Source organism: Sturnus vulgaris, chromosome 2 (genome assembly GCF_052056855.1).
Source record: "Sturnus vulgaris isolate bStuVul1 chromosome 2, bStuVul1.hap1, whole genome shotgun sequence".
Lineage (NCBI taxonomy): Eukaryota > Metazoa > Chordata > Aves > Passeriformes > Sturnidae > Sturnus > Sturnus vulgaris.
The window spans coordinates 3,792,191-3,814,943 of record NC_142244.1 but is presented as its reverse complement, the minus strand read 5'-3'; the positions used below and the strand labels follow the sequence as shown (position 1 = coordinate 3,814,943).

The window sequence follows — 22,753 nt, the reverse complement described above, 5'->3', positions numbered from 1 at the left end:
TAGAAAAAAAAAAAGTATTTTATTCTAAATTACTTACTTTTTTCTTTTTTTTTTTTTTTTTAACGTGTGAAATTGTAATCTATGTTACTGATCATTTTGGTTGCTGGCCTTATATTAGCACCTTTCTGTTCTGCTCAGCACTCCAGCTTGATAGGATTCAGCATATGATGTGTATGACCAGGGTTCTTACCTTATACTGCTGACTGCTCCCAAAAGTGAGGTTTTCTTTCTTACACCTCCTTCTTGTGATCCTTATACAGGGTAAGGTAGCACGAGCCAGACCAGAAAAGCAGGAAGCCTAATTGCTGGAGCTGTGCAACTGGAATGATGGAGCCTCCTAAGACTACAACTGGGATAAGAAGCTGCCTAATAAACAAACAAGCAAACAGGATGCCTGTAGTCCATCAGAGAAGTAATCAAAGCCTGGATAAGACTTTGATTTGGCATATTTTAAGACAAGGCTGTGTAGACTTGGAGAATTCCAATTACAGCATCTCAACTTATGTGGAACAAATTGAAGACAGGGCTGATGGTGAATAGACATGGAATGAAAGCTGAGCACTTGGCAGAAGTCAGGGATTGACAAGGAGACAGAGTGTGTGTTCTTGTCACACAAGACACACTCTGTGTGTTCTTTGTAAGAAGAGATTCCCTGTAAATAACTTACTCAATTTATATGAAAGGAAAGCCCAGCTCCAGTCTTTAGACAGGCATTTCTACAGTGTTGGAGCCCACCAGGTGCAGTGTTGTGTTTGCTGCTTTTCAGCCAGTGAATCAAGAAAGCTGGGGATGACAGATACAATACTGAATCAAACCTGTGAGTAAATGAGGAATCTTAGCTGGGGAGCTGGAGGGGGCAGAAGGGGCAAGGACAGCCTGCTGAGCACTCGTCATGACCAGCCTGTGATTTCACACAGGCAGCCTGGCAGAGCTCATCAAATCACCACCCTGCTGCTGGTGACTGGGGGGAAGTGGTTTCTGGGGGGAAAGCAGCAGCTGAGCCTGCATAGCAGCACTTGCAAAGTCCAGCACAACTCCCTGACAAGCAAGGTTTGAAGCATTCATAATTAGAGAGGCTGCACAGTCATAAAGCTTTTATCCACTTTAATTTCTGTTCGTGATTTAAAAAAAAAATAGACAGGCTACCCAATCTTTTCTTCTTACTATGAAAAATAATCTGGGAAAATGGAATTTAAAATAAAAAGTAATTTCCAGGAATATACCTTTTATCACACAAGCTCTGGTGGTACAGAAAAAGGTCACAGGAAGATCTTGAGCTGCTCTGGCTGAAGCCAAAGTACCTCCTCCTCACTCCCCATGGGCTCTAATGTACTTACCTGAGGCACCAGATGCATCCAACGCCTGCATGCCCAAGGTGAAAATGGAGCAAACAATGTGACACAGTCATTGTGCCCTGAAAAGGGACGTGACCAGACACCATCCCATACCTCAACATCCCCACAGGTGCTCTTCAGCTTTATCAGGCTTGTGACTTTTCCTCCTCTCAGCTGAAGGTACAGGTATCTGCTGCTTGTAACATGATGCTACCATGCTCAGACCTTTGGCTACTCAAAAATATCAACTCTTTGGGGGTCCCTTGAGGCCAGGCTCAGCTGAACCCCGTGGCTCTGCCTACCCCCAGCCAAGGCAGCCATCCTACAGGACTCTCTCCCAGCCCTCATATTTGTAATCAGTGCCTCAATGAGATGCTAATGAGTAAGACAAGCAGTTCTGAAGGTTAAACGTTTTTGCAGCTGGCGATGCCGTTCCTCTACAATTAAAGGCAAATGTCTCCAAGGTACTTAAATCCTTGTTTGCTGCCAAGACAACTACACTTCTTGGAATGACAGGCTTAAGTCTTTCAAGAGAACTCACATTGCTGTGCCTCTGTCATTTATGGGCTTTTCAGAGATATAGTAATTGTTATGCTTCAGGCAAAACCATGTAAAACAAAACCAAAAACCTAACTTATTAATAAATCAGAAATATTTTCCTTCAAGAAGGGTAGAATCATTAATAGCAACAACTCTGCAATATGTGCTAATGACATGTTTAGTGAATGTTTTCCAGGAAAGAGACACAGGGCAGTGCCACAGCCCAAGCCACTAACATCCAAGGCTTTACCTTTAAAACAGAGGCTTGGTTTACAGCTATTTTGCCTGGTGGTAATTAATCCCACTATCTCAGCAGGGCCATCAGCTGGACACTCTTGGGTTTTTGTTCACACTTAGTGGCATTCAGCTCTCCATGAGTCTAGGCTGAGACCAGCTGCTGCTTCTTACTTTCATTTCTCCAGTTAAGTTCTTTGGGCTCTCCTTGGGCCCATACTGCTTTGAAACCTCAAGTTTCTCGCTGCTGGTTACCTCGTAGCAACCTTCTATCATTTTCAAAGCTCTCCATCTTCCATTCTTAGTGCTTGCTATTGAAATCTGGGGAGTAACCCCCAGAAATTAGATTTTTAATTATTATTTCACAAAGATGAATTTGCTCTGTTTGTCTAATCTAGGACTTTTTAGTATGGGAGACTTGTCTGCAGGTTCAGTTTTTGCAGAGGACTTAGACAACAATCACTTTAGCTGAATTTTGGCTCAGCAGTGTCTGTGACCATTTAAGGAGAGCAAAGGCTCCTGAATAATGTGTACTGACCTGGGATATTTTATTCCTATATGTTATGTTCTCAAGCATTATTCTCAACCCAAAATCTACAGAAGATAAACCTAGCAAACACTGCATCCCCTCGGTGCTTTGCAGAGAATTATCTCTAGACTCTCAACTCATCAAGGGTTAGTAGGAACTCTGCCAGGTAGCCCCATCTATACCCACTGCTCTATCCAGAGTACATCCAAACACATCGTAATTGTTCTCTACACATATAACAAATACCAAACAATAAAAAGCAAAAAACAAAAAAAACCAACCAACCAACCAACCAAAAAATCCAAGACTTCCTGTAATGCTGGGGCATTTCCCTGGTCCAGGGATAGCTGGAACTCCCATGGTCACCAGGGGACACATAGCTCCTGAAACAGTCTGTTGGCACCACGAGGTGGGGACGTGGAGTAAAAGAAACCCAAACTCACACATAAATAACCTCTGGAAATGTGCCAGCAATTTCTTTGCACATAAAAATCAAAATAAGCCTTACGGGAAAGCCTTCCCTATCCTTCCCTCAATGCTGGCCTGACTGCCGAGTGCAGACTGTCTCAAAGCTAAAGTTTGCTGGTGCCTGTGGTTTTGCAGCCACAGGGTTAGCTCATTCAGTCTTTGTCTGGGGCTTTGTCCTGAGAAAGTGTCTGTGACCTGCAGCAGAAGTTGGTTTTGCCCTTTCCAGTTTATCTGGCTTTTGGGAGGCTCCATCTCTGAGCCCACCAGTGAATTGTTTTCTTCCTGCCTCTCATTTAGCAGTCACATCTGATGGTTCAATAGTGACAGTGCATTTTCAAACAGGTTTAAAATTCAAATTGACTCAGATTATCTCAAGGTAATTTACCCATAAACTGCCAAGGTGAGAACATCAGACTGTCCAGGTATCACTGAAGTTAAAGGAATAAAGCTATTTTTGAGTGCACAGGAACAAGCTGCTCGTAGCTCGTGCCTTGAATTGCTTTTAGTCCAACAATTCACCTTAAAGCAGGAACAGAGCAGAATATCACCCTCACTGCCTCCTAAAGCACTTTGCAATGAATTAGGTTTTAATAGCAGAATATTAGTTTCCAGCACCAAGAGATAATGGGTGAAACACAGGGTTTCCATGAGACATTGGTGTATTTTGTCTTTTACGTTTGCTCTGAGCTTTGCTTTGGTGACACAATACTCTGATATGCCATTACCATAAATTCAATTGTTCACACATTCTCTCTCAATTTTCCATCCTCTGGCAATAAAGCTACATTTAGAAAGGGCTGTCTTGAGCAATTGCTTGCCATCCTTTTATTGATGGATTCTCAGAGAATCTCATTGCACTGTTTTGCTATTATCCATTTAATGGTTTTTCATTTACTCCAACATAGATGGACCAAGGAATGTTTTACCACAATAGCTGCCACTTCCACTTTCCACTTGAGCATAAGCTGGGGGGTGAAAGGAGAATAATGGGGATTTTGTCCATGAATTTTAAATTTAATTTTCAAATTAACTCTACTTTTATATACTACATCCTTACTGCCCTGAAGAGTTTTATTATTTCTTGTCCCTCAAATATAGGAATCATGCATTTTAAACTGACATTTAGAATTCTGCTAAAATAAGTGTTGGCTGTTTAAATACCTGCTTTATATCAGAAAGAACTCAAACTGAAAAATTTATTTTGACAATTATTTCGATCAGATTTAACTTACTAAAAGCACCCTAAGACATTGCTGTTACTAGTAAAATTAGGTGTATTACCATTGTTTACTGTTTGTTCCAATGTCTCTCGTTGAATCTGGTTGCCCAAATAGGATGTATCTGACTTAGGAAGGCACTATTGTTTCTTAGAAATACTGTAGTCCATAGGTATAAGTGAGACCTGCAAGGAAAAGGAATACCTTTCACAAAATCATATGATAAAACAATAAAAAAACCCCAGAAAACACAAGAACCAGGCACACAGCTCAGCACCTGAGACTTCTGGTACGGAGTATACAAAGCTATGAACAGTTTTAATTATGATGATACACAAAACATGTAAGAATGAAATTACAGTGGACAAGCCACTATTTCATTATTCTTAGCTTATTTTATTCAGCCAAATAGATGTGTTGTTTAATGAACATAGTCTAGTTTAACAAAGCAGTATCTATTCCCTCTACGGCTTCAGCAAAACCCCACAATGTGAAGGAATTATTTTTCTTTTTTTAAGCCATTTGACATCCATCTCCCTGCATATCAATAGGCTCTAGCATGGCTCAGAAGCCTTCTTGTCACTGCTTTGATGGTCTTGCACAGAGATGAAACATCTTAAGAAAATGCCTCTCTTTTTCGTCATGTTGATGGTGGGGTGTGTATTTCCTCAGGAGGCTCCGCTCACCCAAAACACTCACTACATGAACTCCTGCACAATGAACAGTAGCCCAGGAGTTATTCAATGCACTTTCAGGCTAAACCTATCCTATTAAGTACAGTTTCAAGAGACTATTTTCCATCCTCATGAGGTGGTGTGAGCAGGAATTGGCTCCCAGGCTCCCTCAGCTGAGATATCCATTCAGGTCTGTGGGAAGCCAGGAACATGGGAGCTGTGCCATCAGCCTCTGAGGGACTGAATGCAGACTGATGTTGGGATGTTTCTACCACACAGGATAGAGAGAAAACTCAGTTCTGGCCACAGAAGGGCAAATTGGCCAAAGCAGACAAGGTATTTTTTACTCAATGATCAAGTAAAAACAGGCATAAATTAAATCTGGCCTCACTGAAGAGGTGAGGTAAAAATATCTAAGACCAAAAAACAGAAATTACACGTAAAACTTTCTTTTTTAAAGCAATTAAGTCTCACCTTAGGGTTAAATTATCACCAGTTCAATTATGTGTGAATATAGGATTAAATAATATCTATATGGCTGACACAAGAAGCAGCCATCAAAATAAACCTTCTATGGCAGACTGTTGTGTTTGAAGGTGCTTTTGTCATTGAAACGTGAATCTAAGACATGTGCTAGATATCTTCTTCAAAAGTTTATTAAAAAAATAGCTGAAGGCTGAATAACTCTCCACAGCATTGTGTCTGCAAAAAAAGAAAAAAAACCCCACCAAAAAAATCCCCTGACCAACCTCAAGATAGCAAGGAGAAGTAAAACAGTAGAATTAGGAAAAAAAACCCCACAACCTCCCCCAAAATACCACCCTCTTCCTACTCTTTTTTCTAACTTGTAACAACATAGTCTTCCATTTCAGGATTATGTGGGGCTGTGTGCAAGGGCAGCCTGGATGTGCTCAGCAGAGGGACAAACCTGGCACCCCTGGGACAATGGCCCTGATGCCACTTGCTCAGACTGGTTACAGGTGAACTGCTTAGAGGATGAGCTCATTTACAGGAAAATCCTGCAGGACACAGGTTACAGGTCACCTCATCCCACCTTAGCTTAAAAATGCACAAACTGACTGGCTAAAACCTTGAATTCCTCAATAATAATTCCTGAACTAACTGAACAATCGTTCAAAGAGTGAAACTGGACTGCAGCAAATTCAGAAGTTTCTCTTTGATTTGAGAAATAATTTTATTTTCTTGTCACTGTTCTGCTACTGAGAAAATCATCATCTTATCATGAATTTACTGATCATTTCATTCATGCAACAAAAGAAAAAATTCCCGGGAAGCGTGATGTCTTTGTTTGAACTCAATCATTTATTCTGCTCAATCTCATTCCAGGCTGAAATTAAATATTTTCCTCTTCTCCACCTAAATAAAATGTGATCCAACGTATTATGCAGTTCTAATCTATTTTGGCCAGCTACATTTTTATGCTGATAATGGAAAATTAATTTAACCATATATACCCAGGAATATCATCACATTTTGCATGGATGATAAAATCTCACGAGGCATTTGACTCGTGAATGTAGCTTCCAGGAAGATGTTAATTTCCAATTGCATTTTCCCCCCAATAGATTCTTAATTTGCCTTGTTCTATATGGTTTCCAGTTATCATTTTGTATGGCAATAAAAATCAGTGAAGCAGCAAAAGCTTATAGGCCCCTGCCTAGGTTTGATTTATATAATGAATGGCATAATATCGTTGGTCTGCATAATTGAAATTCATTCATCTCCCACTGTTTATATGCAGTCATAAAGTGCTTTATGTATTTATTGATAAACAATCATTTTATTTGCAGTAGTGTTGGGGAAAAGAAACATGCTACCTTCACTTTCTTGTTCCATGTATGCTTTATATGGGTGAAATTTGTAGATTTGTGGAAAACCTGTTTATTCCCACCCCCTTCTGCTTTAAAGCCCAAAAGGTCCTTATAAGGCACCATTAATCTAAAAATAAAAAAGAAGGCTGTGGCAAAAAGTCAGGATGTTAAGACTTGAATTAATACTCATGAGAAATCTGAGTAGTAAGTAAATTCAACAGCTGACCTGAGCATGTCTCAGACAGCCTGCTTTCTCCCACAGCAGGAAAGCGACAGCTCCAACCGTTTCCCTGACATTAAATTTTCCCCCATCAGGGAAAAAAACATTGAAATATCATTTTTCTGAGACATTTCCTGTAAGATTTTTTTTTTAAATAACATTTGTTTAAAGCAACAATTGAAGCCTCACTCGAGAAACCACAACTGCCTCTTGCACGAATGTAATCAGGTGTTTTAATCCTAATGTCAGCAAAAATTGCCCGTGCTTCCCCCACCCTCAGAAATGCTAAGAAATGCTATGTGCTACATTTATATCTCTGAAGGCATCATTTTACCATTCTGCTTTTCTCTATTGTCCCATTTTCCTCATGGTGCAATTAAACAAAATCACATTTTCCATAAAAGACATATTAATTCTGGCAGGGGTCATTAGACTGACAGCTTTGAAGTGAAGAAATATTCATTTACCCTACAAGAAACCAGGAGAAAAGCAATAACATGCCTTTGTATCCTAACCCTGAATGAACTGCTTCTGAAGACTGTTCAGAGCACACACAGTCTCCAGGGCCTGCTCCAGTTCATGACACCTCTCTGGGAGTGCTTGAAAGGATCAATGGAATTTCCTGTACAATGAGAATTCAATAACATGTCTCTTTCTATAAGGGATGTGCCTGTCTCCAAAAAAACTTATTTCATAACAGCCAAATCTAAGTCACTGAAAGGTCATCACTTTAATTTAGGTTTGGATTGTGCTGGGTACTTGCAAAGTCCTGCTTTTGAAAATGTGGCATTTTACTGCACCAGATCCTCGATTTATCACATAAAGGCTTCAGCAGGTTTTACTTTGTGGTAGAAAAGACAATTTATTGCATTTTACTCCTTGGGTTCAACTGGAACTCTTTTGGAGATGTCTCAGGCCAGCATTTAGACTTGGCAACCCCCTGCACTGTGCCCTAATATTGGATTCTGCATCCACGCCTTTCAGTGTATTCTGCCTCTTGATAAATGACACTAATGGGAGCTGATGCCTTTGGTGCCTAAAAGCAGTGCTGAAACATCCTGCAAGGGCATGGTAAAGAAAGTCTGGATGATTACTGCGTGCTCACATTGCCTGGGGTGGTGGTGGTGGAGGGAGAGAAGATTTCCCTTTTCATAGCAACGAAACTTACTGCTCAAAAGTGCTGTCTGAAGCACTGAACACCAGCAGCCTTTACAGCAGGCTGCAGCACTAGAGGCAGCATCTCTCTTTTACTGCTCCTTGGGGAAAAAACAAATGGAAGCATCCCCCAGAACAAACAAACAAACAAACAAACAGACAGACAGACAAACAGACACACACCTAAACCAAGACACAGCCTGGTATCTCTTGACATCTTCTGACTAAACGTCCTCTCCTTCCAGCAATCTAGAGGATTGATTTATGGTGTTCAAATGCCATTCCTGACATACATAGAGTCATTGGTATTGGCACACAGTGCTATTTCAAATGGAACTTACTGCTTTTGCTCTTTTAAATGTCAGTGGTAAATGTTGGATTTATGGTCCCCTATGAGGCAATTTCAGCTGCTACACTCACAAGTTTATATGGATGGTGCTATTTGCTTATTTACCTTTGATTTTTTGCCATTGAACAAAAGACTTAGGAGGTACATGGGGGTCTGCTTGATACAGCAGGGTACCACACCACTGGTTTTGGATACAGGTCTCTCTCGTGGGGTTTCCTATTGGGTTTTTGGTGGTGTTTGACTTCAGAAAGCTGGTCCCAGGGCCTCCCTCCATGCCAGCAGCAATACTCTGAGGACAGGGAAAGTTCACAGACATTTGAGAGCTGGATGCCAAGACAAGAGAGCATCAAGGACAAGCTACTCTTAAAAGCAGCCCTAGCAAGCTGCCATCCCCCACTCCTTGGTCATGGTGTTCATGACAGAGGGAACTTGCAGGGATGGCCACATGAAAAAATCAAAAGTATGCTACAGAACAATTTTTCAGGGGCAGAGCTGTGCCCTGGTGGTTCCTCTCACAGTGACAAGATGACACAAGCACCAGTGAGTAGGTTTGCTCCACCATGACTAGAGTTATGCTCCACTTGGATTTGGTACATGAGGCATCAGAACTGACCAGACCATTTTTTTGCTAGCTGGTAAAGTCTGGAAAACAATGGTTCCCCTTTTACTCCATCTCATCCACAAATGGAGGGGAAAAAGGAACTAATTTTGCTTCATGTAAAGAAAATTCTCTATTTAGGATGGCTTAAAATACTAAAGGAAGCTTGAGCTTGAACTAGTATATGGTAATTTTCTTTTTCACATATTGAAAAGTAACATTCTGTTGTACAAATATTTCCCCTCCTCAGATTAAACTAAAAGTTGGATTTCTCAATTACTTTGGTCATCTTTAAATTACTTGGTCTATTCAAACATTTATTTGAAACTCCTCATGAATCTTTTGCTAACATTTAATGACATTTAAAAAAAGGTCTTTTACGTCCCAAGTGCTGTAAATCTCCTTCCCTTTCCTATTTTTAGGAAATACTTATTTGCTATTCTCAGTATATATATTAAGAATATATAAATACATTGATATTTAAGAAAGCTTTATTTGATATTCTCATTTGAATCCTTACATCTTGTACCTGCCAGGTTCACTGACCAATGTGTACAAGAGCAGCTATCTGTGGTTTTTGGTGCAAGGAAAATAATAGCACACAACATAGGGCACTGAGAAACTGAGCACAGAAAATTTTAGGACAACCAGTGAAGAATGTATTTGAATGTTTGGGGCTTAAAAAGAGATACCTTGGACTAAGAATTTTTTTTTCTAGGATGTGGTCCCCCTCCCCTCCTAGAGAATATAAATAATTTTTTACAGTTGTCATTCAAAATTACTGGGTGTAGATTTGTTAGTGTTGACCTTCCTTTCCCTCCTAAACTATCAAACTTTGTTGCTTGTAATACAGAACAAGCCTCAAATGGCTTACCAAATTGTAAACAAAGAATTGGGAGAAATGGAGTTCTCCCTCCCCACATCCCAAAAATTGAAAACAATCATTGACATTGCATGAGAATAACACAAAAACCCTTCTGAAAATTCAGGTACCTTGCAGACTGCTGTAGTTTAGCATGCAGTTCTCAAGACACTCTAGCATGTACTAAAAAAAAATCCTGCTTTCAATAATGTGTCAAAATAAAAAAGCATTTTCAATTTAAAAAAGACAAGTTGCAGATAGGGATCAGTGAAGTTTAATGATAGAAGGTTTCATGTCCTTTTTAGAAATATTTCGCTAGGAAAAGATAAGTAGTTACACACAAGAATTATTAAAATGCTTGTCTCTGTCAAGTTTGCTTGTGATTTACAAGACTCTACTCAAAACAAGAATCTGGCTTTTGTAGGCCATTTATTTACAAATTAAAATGGAAGAGATGCTCATATTTAAGGTCTTTGCTGACATTGTAACCAAAAATTGGACCTTCCTCCATTTCCCTGTAACAATGCTGACTGACTGAATGGGCTGTGCAGATATGAGATAGTCCCAAAGTAGTCATACTTCATCAAAGATGATGACAGCCACAAGGAACTAGGTTTTTGGATGATTGTTTGCTTTGGAGCCTGTGCAGTAGTTGACAGGGATAGCTTGCCTGATGACCAGCAGAACACTGCCAATGTTCTTTAGAGGAGTTTCTGCAACTTTTGCCTTGACACAAGGAACTTGTGCTCCAAAGCACAGACCTGGGGGTGCTGGTTGGCATCCAGCTGAATGTGAGCCTGCATCTGCCCAGGTGTCCAAGAAGGGCAGTGGCACCTGGCCTGTATCAGCAGCAGTGGCCAGCAGGACCAGGGCAGGGATTGCCCCCTGTATTTGGCACTGCTGAGGCCACACCTGGTGTGCTGTGTCCGCTCCTGGGTCCATCACTACAAGAAGGGCATTGAGGTGCTGGGGCGAGTCCAGAGAAGGGCAGTGGAGCTGGGGAAGGGTCTGGAGCACAGGTTGTGTCAGGAGCACCTGAGAGAACTGGGGTTGTTCAGCCTGGAGACAAGGAGGTTTGGGGGTGACGTTATCACTCTCTACAACTACCTGGGAGGAAGGTGTTGGTCTCTTCTCCTGGAAGAAGTGACAGAACAGTAGAAAAAGACCTCAAGTTGTGGTAGGAAAGCTTTAGATTGGATAGTAGAATAAATTTCTTCACTTAAAATATGGTGGGACATTGGATTAGGCAGTCCTGGGATATGGTGGAATCTCCATCGCCACAAGCATTCAGAAAAATGTCTGGATGTGGCACACAGAGATATGCTTTAGTAGTAAACATAACAGCACTGGGTTACTGGTTGGACTGGAGGGATGTAGAGACATTTCCATCCTCAGTGATGCTATGGTTCTACAGCTGGAAACCTGAGCAAAACTGTCTGTGGGCTGATAGAATAAAATTCCTCAATGATTAGCTGGAACAGGCATGGTAGATAGAGACTGATTATGTGAGACCAGGTTTCCTATACACTTTTAAGAATTATTTGTCTGTCTTTCAGCTTATCAAAGAAAGCCTTGAGTTGGTCAGGTATGGGAATACAGCTGGAGAACAAGACTCAGAGCACTGCTCAACTCACGACTGAAGTGGATGTGCTAAGTCTAAGTCTAAGTCTAAGTCTGTGGGCTGTAAGCCCTGGCAAGTCAAGGCAGAACCCTGAACGAGGAAACAAAAGGTGTGCTTGGTATGCTTTGTTTAAAATAAATCATGCAAGACTGGACGTGCCTGTGCAGGTCTGTGCAAAAGCTCTGTGCAGGGCTCTGATTAAGTAATGTTACTTAGAAACACCAGTCCTGTGATTGTTGCTATTTGTAGGTATGGCTGGAAAAGTATAGAAACTGATTTGTAGAATCAATAAACCATCTTCATGTGTGCAAACCATGGAGACGCTGTCTCTGTTAATAGCTGACAATCAGGAGGGTGTCTGGGAAAGCATGATGGTGATGCAGCTTCACACCTTGGGCTCAGTCTTTTTTGTGTCTTCACACCACTAAATGTGCACGTGAAGATCCATGAATGTGTATCCAGATACAGCACACTTCCAGGGAGCAGTAAATCTGGGTAGGAAGCTGTGCAGCACATAGGACAAAAAGAATGGCACCTAACTGTGTGATAAACCACTGACTACATACAAATAGGGTGATAGGGTTTTGAAAAGCTCCAGTTGTGATTCTACAAAAGGACATTTTCATTCTCTCATCCCCACGTTATGCATGTGAGCACTGGAGATGACCCAGTGAGTATCATATCACATCCTCTTCTAACTGAACCATAGCATCCCTGACTTCTGAATGCAAAAAGCAGCCATATCCACAATAAGAACTATTAACTCTTTCCAATGAATAATTCAGTGAGCTCCAGCCATGAAACCCACAGCAAGCACTGCAAGGAAGATGAAGCATTTTTGCTGCCCATCATTATGTATGTTCATGCCACAGGGATTTTTCAATTATTGAACAGTGTAGAGTTGCCTTTGTTTGTAGAAAATGTCAATTTGAATTGTGTAGCTTCTATGCATTCTTTTATGTTTGCCAAAGGCTGCTCAACATTAGCTTGGCTTTTTACTCCTTTGCCACATGAAGGTGCAGATCAAGAATACTGAATGATTACTCACATTTTACAAAGCATCTTAAGCTGGATGCTTTAATTGTCACATTTCCAATAATTCTTTCTGATGTTTTCTTATGAAATAAAGCCCTTCTAACTTTATTTTTATTCACCAGCCTAACTATTATAAACAGCTACTAATGTTACAGAAGTTAAAGTGTCCCAAGTAAAAAACACAAAAGGTGAAGTAGCTACTATTAAGTTTATAAGCCTACAACTGGAACATGTTGCTGTTATTACTTAATTGATCTTGAAATTCAACCCACAGCTTAAGAAGGAGCTGTCTTTTCTATTAACAAAGGATATGAAATCAGTGCTTTGTGCAAGAGTATTTTGCATACAGATATACTGAGCTTCAGTTTGGTGGTTCAAATGACTTATTTTAGCTAGTGATGGTAGAAATGAGGGAGTCCCTGATGTGTGAGCTTGGGGGCAAGTATCTACCATCTCCTGTTGAGAGTGGAGAGTCCTGTTGCCATCCAGACTACAAACAACCATCCTGTTCAAGAGATTTGAGTCCCCCTCAGCCATTACCTTTACCCAAAGTGTTTTCACACCTATCAATTCCATAAGTTTTCAAAATTGGTTTTGTTTTGATCTGGCTTTTTAAGCAGTCTGTCCACGTCTGCATCACCTGAGTGCAAAAGGATTGAACTGCTCTCCTCTGGGTGGTTCCTCCACTGGATCAGAAAGTCTGTGCATGTGCTACAAAACTTATGTTAAGCAGAGTTTTCTATTAGTCAGAAAAGGACAAAAGATCGTGAAAACCACAGTTTTTTTAGAAAACAAAACTGAGAAATGTGAAGCAACAGGTTTGTTGAATTGGGACATACCAGAAGGGTCCTCTATTTCACAACCTCTGTATCAACATCTACATATCATAAATCATACTCCAGAGCAAGCTACAGTCAACAAGACAATGACAAAAATCACAAATAGAATCTTTCCTGGAGAGTCAATCTTTCCTATTAATTTAAACTTAAAAAAAAATCTCCATAGCCTAAGATAGATCACTCTTGTCATTGAATTAGCTGCTAAACATTAGGCACCAGATCTTCATGGTCAGCTTCTTGAGTAGAAGCCCAGAGAATTTTTCCTTTCGAAGTCAATCTACACTTTCCTAATCGTTTAATAACTGATGTGAAACAAAATGATCCCTGAGCTGAACACTGTTACCTTTCTTAACACTAAAATAAACGTTGAGGTTCCTGAAGTGATTCAGTTGTCATTGACACAAAGTTAATAATTAACATTATGCCCCTCAGTGAGATCTGAGGCATAGCTTTCAATTATGATAAATTTTAACTGAGCAAAATAAAACACGAATACAACAAAGTTATTCAGAAATCATGGTTAAATAGTTCAACAATTTTGTCCACAAAATGCATTCTCAAATACGGAGCTATTTATATATGTGCCCATCCACACACTATTTTATTTTTTTTTTGTTTATTTGATGCTCTCTGAGTACTTTATGCTGTAAAATAATTGGGAAAAGCCAATGAAGGAAAATTCAGAAGAAGTGAACAGATATTGTTGTATATAAGGATTTCCAATTAAAGATTCTACTAATTAACACATTGCAGCAAAAACTGACAACGCAATTGGCAATTAAACATCATATGCCATTTCTATTTCTAAGTGTGTGTAATAATTGTATTTTTCTCCCCCCAGTTCTGCAGTCTGTGCTATAAACATTAGAAATGCATTCTCACCCTGAGACACTTGCCAGATATCACTGGACATCTGTGATAGGCATTATGAGCATCCAGATCTATTGCCCTTACATACCAGATGCATTCTCCAGATAGGAATGTGTGTAAGCACACATCCCGATGGGCTCTGCTGACCCAGCGCCCTTTTGTGAAATGCAGCCAGAATCTCTGCCCTTTACCTTCCCCATCTGAACTCCTTCCCTACAGGGACACCTTAAGTGAGAATTACTCCTTTAATAACTGGTTCCTTACAGCCATCACCTTAACCCAAACACAGTGAAAGGAACACAGCCATCACCACTTTCCTGAGAGAGGCAGAGTATGATCTCAGACCCAAGAAGACTAACCCAAAAATCCCTTAAAGCAAGTTACAACACTAAGCTTTTGCTGGGGCTGGTCACAAAGCCCCTCCTCCTTATCCCCCACCCTGGGGTAAGCTCTCGGGTTTGCTGTGGTGGTTCTCATGCACACACTGCTGCTTTCCCTGTACAAGTGCCCCCTGGCAGCCAATCTGCAGCTTGCTGAAAAATAGTTATTTGATTTTATGATGCAGCAATCACTCATTGGCCTCATTTCTCCTTGGAGAAATGCATTTAAATGTACACTGTACCTGACACCATAACACCAACACACAGGGAAGAATTACCACTGGAGTTATCCACCTCTGGTAGAGTTAATTTAACTTGTGGTGTGATCCTCTCTAGACAGCATTTCCTGCTATCTGCTTATCAGTGTGATTTTCAAAGCTACAAAAAGAGCAATGCAAAGGTATTATTGAAGGGACTCGTGATGAATATAAGGTCGTGAGCAATCACTGTGCCCTGCTCCTGACCTTTCTGATAATACACCACTTCATAACTCAGCAATATTTATGACATCCCCATTACCTAAGCCCATTTTCCCACTTCTAATTTGCATAAATCAGAGTGACTGTTATGCATCGCTCCTTCCATAGACATTACGACAGCACTTCCAAAATATGTTAAATAAGGTAACCAACAGATAACAAGCTCAATCTTTAGCAAGTTCAGCTGCAAATCACTGTTGTATTTTCCATGCTTCTGAAAACAGTTTGTCCTGCCACAAGCAAGCCAGGGAGCTTGTACTCCTGAAAGAAGTTTTGTTTTCTGCATACATAAGAAGAAACACAGAGGTACTTTTCAGACTCCAAATACCCCAGCTCTGTTCTCAGCTCCTGCAGGCTTGGTAAGCCTGGTGAACCAGCTGCACCTCTCCATCCTTCAACTTTCCACATAGAAAACTGAGTTGCTATTTCCCCTCCATTCTCCTTCAGGACAAGATCCCTTCTTCTTACCCACCAAGCCTGACAGAACTGGTTATTCTAGCTACTGATATCCCACACAAGCTTCATGTTTAAGCTTCACCAAGTAAAAGTGCCGATTTCAAAGCCAACCTGGCTTCAAGACAACATTTCTCCTGTGGCATCTGACACAGACCCACAGGATAAATCAAGCTGGAGAGGAACCTGAGTGTTTCCAGTCCAGCCTCCTGCCTGAAGTAGGGTCTGTGATGGAGGGTTCAAATCCTGAACAAAGATGAGGGAGATGCTGCAGCACTGCTCTGTGCTGGGAGAAAAAAAAATACATAGTCCTACTGGATAAGCTACAACTTTTAATGAGGATGTTTTGGCCAACCCCGCCCTGGACCCAATCCCTTTTGTGGCTCTGAAACAGACTTTGCATGTAGGTGCAGCTCTGAGTGAAAAGGTACATTGCTCACAGGAAATACTGCAGACTTCAGGCTGCTAACCTGGGGAGACTTTCAGAAAGTGGCCTGACATGGCTTTGGGTAATTTTCATCACAATTATTCATTTGGAAATTTGTGCAACAACAGCAACACTGCTTTCTTTATGGGTTGTCTTCTGTCACTCATTTATGATAAAAAATGTTGGCTCTACCATCTGACCTCACTTACCTTTCTCTGGCTGCTGCTTGAACCCTCACTGGTACAGAGCCTTAAGGACACAATGGCTTGCCTAAGACAGCTTCTTTCCTACAGAGGCCCATTCAAAAGCTCATGAATTTTACTGGGTACATACCGTGTCCTCATGATATATTTCTCATTATTGTAACCTGAAATTTCATTTCCATGTCAATGGCTTTCAGATCTGTCTCAGTGATGGAAAAGTCATAAACTGCTCTGTGTTTCCAAGTAGCCTTTAGGAAACATAAAGACCAAATCAGTCCAGGCTTTTATTCTCAAATGTGTCCTGCTGAGGCTTCAAATGGGTGCTGTGTGTTCTCAGACTTGGTCCCTGACCACTGGCTACATATACTGATGCTTGAAAAAGCATCACTTGATGTCTGAGCAAAGATCATGTCTGTAGGGAGAAAGCTCATGCTGAGCTGATACTCTATTAGCTTTTTAATTAGGCAGACCATGAGAAAGACGAGGCTATCTTTCACATCACTGTGTTTTTTCAACCAGGTTTGTTGGCAGCTTCCATAAAATCAAGCCTTTGGACAAGAGCCAGACTCATGTGGAACATCAGCTCCACGTAAAATGAACTCTCTTTTTTCATCAGCATCTTTGCAGCATGGCTGCCACAGAGCATTGGCATGAAGATGGCTCAGCAAGTATAGCATCTTTACTTGCAATAGAGAATGCTAAAGGAAGAAATATTAATTTCAAGGTTATGATGCTAATGTGCAAAACATTTTTAAGGGATAAACACTGACTGTGTTTTCAGTTTCATACCTGGGTGCAATTTACTTCTGTCATTAATGGTCTTGGTAGTCACTCCTCCTGAGCCTTGACATCCATGTCTTAGCAACCATGACTTGCTGGATTTGTGTTCTCTACATAAAGTCTCCCTTGGGACTCTTTGCCTCTGAATAAACTCTTTTATTTTTTACTCCTGGATTTTGTCTTTCTATTTATCTTATTTCCCCTTTTGGAATGGTTGCACTTGGGACATGCAAATGCAAATCAGGCTTGTAACAAGGGGGTGTCATGCACTGAAGAAAGCAGTTTGGCAAGACTGAACAGTGAGGTTAATCAAATAAACTAATAGCACTGTAGTGAAGGAAAATCCAAAACAAAAAACTCCCCACAAACCCACATAGCCATTAGTCTATGTCTCCAATTTTGGACTTATTTCTTGACTTTGCATTGTTATGGATAACTAATTGCACACTTTGGTCAGATACGGTTGTGGAGACAAAGAACTGAAGTTTGCATGGCAATAATGACAGGGTAAACACAGGAGTCGGAATAGAGTTGGAGACACAAGCCAAACTCTGGGACAGTGCCTCTTTCCATTAGGAAATTTAGGTCCTGCTTGCAGTGCAATGTCTCCATTGGAAAAGTATGTTTAGTCCTAACAAAAAACCCCAAAAAACAACCAACCAACTAAATTTGATTAAATGTTTTTGAGGTCATCTTTCCACTTACCTCTAACGCCAGAACTGAAGTGCTGTGTAATTTACAGGATTTACATTAGAGGGAACTTGGTACCAATGCTGGCCAAAAGGACCAAGAAAGTTTGCAGTCATGTAAAGAAAGGTCTTTTTCAAGCCTCTGTGTTTCTAGTTGAACTTATTTTTACGTGCTGCGAAGAATGGGTTTTCCTTCTTTGTCAAACACATTAAGTGAGAGTGGAAGAATCCTTCTCTTGTTCTTGTTTTGCTTCACACACACTTTAAGTCAGATCAGGAGTGTAAATAGCCCAAATTGTTTCTAATGAAGTCATGTGCATTTTATAATGAGACAGAAATCAGGGTAAAATCCTGACTTACTAAAATTAGCAATTATTTTTTTAGTCTACAGAGTAAAAACTGAAGTAACGTATTTTTATGAAGACAAGGATAATTACAGCATAAAACTAAGCAAGCAGGTCAGCAGCTTCTCACTTGAGCAAGTGAAAGCTGTTTTAAGTCTAAGGAGGTTAGATTTTAGAGGATGTTTCATTCAATATTGTACTAAGGCCAGTGATTTTTTTCATCCAGGTCAACAATCCTTGCTGCCTCTCCTTGAAGAGCAGGGATCACATGGAAAGCTGCTTTCTTGCAGGCAGACACTGCACAGATGGATTTTTTAAATGTGTCAGAGATTGATTCCTAAGACCTACCTCCTTGCTTTTTCTGCAATCAAGACTCATCACACACCTCTGAGCTGATATTCTATTTAAAATCTTGAAATTGCGAAATCTTCATATGATCCTGTCCTGTTTTCCATTCTAATACTTTTTAGCAAATTGCCACACTTAAGTAAGTTGTTTTGACATGCTTTTAGAAGGGTCTGCATCTGCCACAAAAACAGGTTTATAACAAGTGTGATACTAATTTTCTTCAGTCTCAGCATGCCTGAAGAAGGAAAAACCAAAAAGAAGTGAGGTGAGTTATTTATCAGCAACACCACTGTTGTAAAGAGAATGGTGAAAGTTTCAGATCCACAGTGCCCTGCCCACACCATGCACCTCAACATTGGGGTGGGGGGAGAAGGGGAGACCAACATAAATAATCTCAGGACACAGAGATGCTCAGCCATTTCAGAAATGAGGATGCAGGTTTCAGCTCCCAAAAGGGCTACTGCATGGAAGCCTGCTTACAAGGAAAAGTGCAGACCTCTGGTGACAGTTGAGGGACCTATAGCACTTCCAACAAAAATATGGATAAAGTGCATCCAGATACTAGAAAATAATCCTGCTCTGTTAGTACATTTTAAGCACGTCTAGTCCCTATACCTCGGTGTCAAGCTGTGCCAGAGACTTTGTGCCCTGGCCCCTGCAGAGAAGGAATAAAAAGGTCTAATATCTCTCTTCCTTTCAGGATCAGGAAAAATCACCAGCCCCTGAAAAGACCTTAACAGACCAGCTCATACATAGGTGTCTGCTTTACACTCAGAATGGTAGCTGAAGGAAGGAACACAGAGGGGGAACAAAAAGAGAAAGAAAAGAAACTAATAACATTGTCAAGATCTAACACCAAGCTCATTGAGCCAGGGCCAGAATTCATAACTTTTGTGCAGAATCCTTAAATACCAGCAGTGTCATGAACCTACTACAGTAATTTTGCCACTATTTTTTCAGGCGAAGAAGAGTCAGCAATGTCACCTGTTACCATCCAGAGCTGTGGTACATCCCAAGAACATCACTCCAGACCCAAATGAGTAATTTTGTCTTCCTTTGTGCCTTCACTTATAAAAAACCCTAAAACCTTAATTTTTTAGAAAAACTGAATTTTCTTCTTTATCATGCATGGTGCTTACATTGCTAGGCAGAAGCCACTGCAGGCAGGTAAAACAAAGAGCTTAGCCTTACAGTGTCTAAATTATTATATCTAACTGAGCTAAACTATTGCATTGCTATGATCTTCACAGGGCAAGGAGATACAGTAACAGAAATGAGACTCTAATGATGACTAATGTTCAGGTTAAATCAAAAGCCAGAGAGTACAGTGTATTGGTAATTCTTTGACAACATTTCCCAAGCTGCTTGCCTGCTTTGAACAACACACCTCTGTGTCTGACTAGGAGCAGAAGGAAAAGCCTTACATATTTCTGTGCTAGAGGTAAGCAAGATTAGATCCAGAGGTTGTGTTTGTTTTCTAAAAGGTTATACCCCTTCTTCAATTCAGCTCTCCCTGTAGAAGCAATGATGCTTACCTGTACCACAAACAGTCCCTTACAGCTTAACTCAAGCCACAGCTGTTTAAACAGCTTTATAGAAAAAACCCCCTCAAACAAACTGAATGTCCCCATATTAGTAATAATAACAACAACAACAACAACAGCAAAAACCAAAAGAAGAACACCATCTAATCTATTTGGAAGCCTTTTTAGCAGCATTTGTTGCAACTTGAGGTAAATTTAAATAGGAGCAGAAAGAGCCAGAAAGGTAATGGGTCCCAAGGATAGTGAATATGTGTGGTGGATGTTAATCCTCTGACTTTCTTAAGAACTAAAACCCACCAGGGAGCACAAATTCCACCTTTGGCTCTGCTGGGAATTTGGGGTGAACAGTGAGCCTTGCTGTGTGCAGCAAGATGGGCATGGGCATGAACCAGCACCCCTGCCTTCATCCTTGCAGCAGAACAGAAACAGCAAGAGTTGAGACTGGGATGAGTGCAGTTCCTGCTCCAAACACCTTGTTATGCCCAACAGGCCACAGTGGCCTTGTGGAACTATCTGCACAGACAGAGAAAAATCTTACCTGTCTCTTCTGTCATGAGAACAATGATTATTTTGTTCAGTTGGTTTGAGGCTTGCTAGAGTTTTTTTGTTTGTTTCGGTTCGTTTTTTTCTAATTCAAAATCTCTTACATGTCTTGCATGATAAAGGTGGCTATACAAGCATGAATTTAATGAAAAGAAGACAGTGGCAATTTAACCAAGTCACTTGCCAGGAACGGCAGCAAAATGTGGAATGAGGATGCTAAATTTGAGTCCATGAGGCCCTCAATTCACAAGTTAACAGCTCATCAGTAAACCCTTGTTGGCAGATCATAAGTGGGGTTGCCTGTGCTGAGATTTGGTGCCCTAAGTTAAGAACAGTAGCTTTAAAACAGTTGCTTTTATCTGGGGACAGCTGCTGTCAAAAGCTGTTTCTGACAAAAGCTGCTATTTCTGTCAAAACAGAGGCTACACAGTTACCTAGGCATTGGGACAAGGTTTTATTATTATTTCTCTTTGATGAAGCTTTATTTCATGTTCCTATTCTTGGAACTGAAATCTTTCCAGTTTTCTTAGAAAATAAATAAAAATTAATTGTGCTTAAACAATTTAGAGATTTAAATTTGAAAGAGCAAGGTGTAGTATCAGGAAGTCTCCAGTGAGCTCCCCCACATTCTGTTTTCCTGAGGCTCTCATGACCTTGCCAGGTAGATGTGCCATGAATATACAAAGTGGGTTTTATCCACTGTGTAGAGAAAGTAATTCCATGCTCGGCCAGCACAGCAAGCTGTGCTGCTCTGTCACTGTATTCATAGCATGAAAAGCAAGATAGTGAATAAAGGTATCAGCTGTGCCACTTACACAGCACGGACCTCTGAGTGTGTCACCATTTCTATCTCTAGAACTGAAAAAAACCCAGGCTACAAAACATGAATTTCAACCTGCTCATATTTCTGAAGCTTTTTTTTTTTTTTTTTTAGTTACCAGAAGAAAGCCAGAAAGCCCCAATCTGAGAACAAATTTCTCTTTTATTAGACTCATTACTGGCAGCAAGAGCAGTTCTCCTGTGCACCAATCTTTCACCAGCTTTGGTCCATCCAGGAGGATAAAGTTGCAGCCCCCACCTGTCCCCTCCCTGGTTCCTGAAGGAATGACAAGGCTGGCATCCAGACCCCCATCACTAGCTCCTCTGTCTCTCCTGTGCCCCACTCCCATGCCCGCCTCTTGCCACTTACCCATTGTCAAGAGTCAGAGAAGGGTGTGCCCGTGAAAAGGATCCATTGCTGGCAGAGAACAGAAAGCAGGGAACAGATCTTAAAGAAATTGAGGCAGAAGGGAAAAAGGACTTAATTCAACAACAGCTCATATGACAAGAATCTGAAGAAAATCACTCCTGGATGATGCTGTCTGCCTAGGGGCTACACAGGACCATGGATTTCACCTAAACCAAGGCATTTCCAGTCGCAGTAGGGCAGGAAGAAAGGGCCATAAGATACAGAAAAACGTGAACAAAGACAACTCCTCACACATTCAGACTGCCCCAATTCCCTCGGGTGTTTAACCTGAGACAAGGGTCAGTCTCTGCTGAGTACAGGCTGCCTGATGGGGCACAGCTGCTTCGGGTGAAGAAAACAAGGGAGGTAATGCAAGAGCTGCCACAGCAGCACAGGCTGAAGTTCTGTGCAAAACATGACACAGGAATAGAGTGCATTTCCTAATCACAGGTCAGTGCCATTATGGGCTGTCAGTCTGTTGGCAGGAGTAGCCTGCACCTGCACTGGGCTGCATCATCTGAAGGTTCCCCCATCCCACCAGAAGAAAGAACATCTGCCTCCCTGGTCCAATGCTGAGGTTTTCCTGTCTGGCTCCAAGTGCTTTCCTGGTTACACTGTATGTAATTCAGATTTTCTTCACTGCTTTGTGCCGTGGATGATGTTTAAAAGAGCGAGCCATCCTCTTCTTTTGTCAGCATGTAGTGTATTTCATCTCCCACTATCTCATAAAGTGACAGTTTGATTATAATGTAATTACTTTTTTTAGTGAACCTAGTGCATAATTTTATTTTCAGATGGGTTTATGCTCCTTATATTTAAGCTCATTATGAACAAGAAGGCTGCACAAGAAAAATACAAAGTAAGCTGCCTCTTTTCTTTAAAAGGTGAATATTTTGAAAGGTCTACATTGTGAGGGTAAAGATACCAATGTCACAAGGTAGAAAAGATTAATTTCAAA

At 40.8% G+C, this 22,753-nt stretch overlaps 1 protein-coding gene across 2 annotated transcripts in view; it reads right to left on the bottom strand.

The window, feature by feature from the left end:
* The window catches only part of CD96 (CD96 molecule), a 63,964-nt gene that overhangs the window by 38,215 nt on the left and 2,996 nt on the right, over positions 1 to 22,753 (bottom strand). Inside the window, exons 3-4 of one of the 2 annotated variants that reach the window (XM_014882111.2) lie at positions 21,757 to 21,804; positions 4,387 to 4,507 (exon numbers count right to left, since the gene is read on the bottom strand). The gene's annotated coding sequence lies outside the window, so the exon portion shown is untranslated. The remainder of the gene's footprint in view (positions 1 to 4,386; positions 4,508 to 21,756; positions 21,805 to 22,753) is intronic. The other variant, XM_088156852.1, reaches the window with a different exon arrangement.